This window comes from Galeopterus variegatus, unplaced genomic scaffold, assembly GCF_000696425.1.
Source record: "Galeopterus variegatus unplaced genomic scaffold, G_variegatus-3.0.2 Scaffold6657, whole genome shotgun sequence".
Classification (NCBI taxonomy): domain Eukaryota; kingdom Metazoa; phylum Chordata; class Mammalia; order Dermoptera; family Cynocephalidae; genus Galeopterus; species Galeopterus variegatus.
Genome location: NW_007732768.1, coordinates 46,589 through 47,975, shown reverse-complemented (window position 1 = coordinate 47,975; position 1,387 = coordinate 46,589). Strand labels below are relative to the sequence as shown.

Sequence of the window (1,387 nt, the reverse complement as noted above, 5' to 3'; positions counted from 1 at the left end):
TGTGGTTAAAAAAAAAAATACATACAACATACATATACCATACTCAGACACAACAGAAAAAAGGATATATATATATATATATATATATATATATATATATATATATATATATAATAAATAACGTAATCCCAATTTTGTAGAAGAAATGTATAAGCTTAGGAAAAATCATAGAAATAGATACATCAAAATATTAATAAAAATTATTATTCTGTGTGACAGTTATAAGTAACTTATTTTCTTTCTCTAATTCCAAAATTTCCTTAAAAAATCAAGTATTCCTTTTACAATCAGAACATGATGTAAAAAGAGAAGAAATTGTATCACAATTACTTATAGGAATAAACATTGTAAAAACTTAAAAAGCCAAACAGCTACCACTGATTGCTTCTAAAAAGTTGAACAACAGGGAAATTGGGCAAGCCCACAGGGTTAATATTGGATGAACCTAGCATAAAACAGGCAGGTAAGTAAGATGTCCAGTTGTGATTTTTCCCACTGCTACAGTGTTGGTGAGTATAAAGAATAACAGAACCTGGGGAAATCATTACAATTGTCATCAGAAGGGGGATTTGGAGGAAGGGGTTGGAATTTTATTTGGCTCTTCAGTGCTATAAAGTGTGATCTCCCAAAATACAGTCTAAGTCCAGAAATAAATACAAGAGTAACATTTGATGTTGGACACTCCAACTTTTTATTTTATACTACCAAATTATTTGTTTAAAAATATTTTTCATTGCAACAAAAGTAATATATGCTTAAAATTTTAAATGTGGAAAATATATAAAATATAAAGAAAAAAACTGAAGTCCAACTGTTTTACTACCACCCAGAGACAAATACTGTTAACATTTTGATGAATTTGTATTCTGATGTCAATTTCTTAACATACTAAGAATTATGTTAACAAAAAATGTAACATACCTACAGCATCACAATAAAAATATATTAAAATTATGCCATTGAAGCATTCCATGAGACACACCAAATGCCCAGTAAGAATCAGAAGGCACTTTCAACATTTATCAAGGTGGCAATGAAGACCTACACAAGGGCCTAGTATGCAAAGGTTAGCGCCCAATAAATATTGAAGGAATGAATACATTTTTCACAATAGCCAAGAGCTGGAATCAGCCCAAATGTCCATCATCGGATGAGTGGATACGGAAAATGTGGTATATCTACACAATGGAATACTACTCAGCTATAAAAACGAATGAAATACTGCCATTTGCAACAACATGGATGGACCTTGAAAGAATAATATTAAGTGAAACGAGTCAGGCAGAGAAAAAGAAATACCACATGTTCTCACTTATTGGTGGGAGCTAAAAAAATAAACAAATTAATTCACCCACAAACACACACAAAAACACACACACACACACAC

The 1,387-nt window shown here is 30.8% G+C and overlaps 1 protein-coding gene across 2 annotated transcripts in view; it reads right to left on the bottom strand.

Moving 5' to 3' along the window:
• ZC3H12B (zinc finger CCCH-type containing 12B) overlaps positions 1-1,387 on the bottom strand; it is a 20,162-nt gene that overhangs the window by 10,143 nt on the left and 8,632 nt on the right. The gene's annotated exons all lie outside the window — the stretch shown is intronic.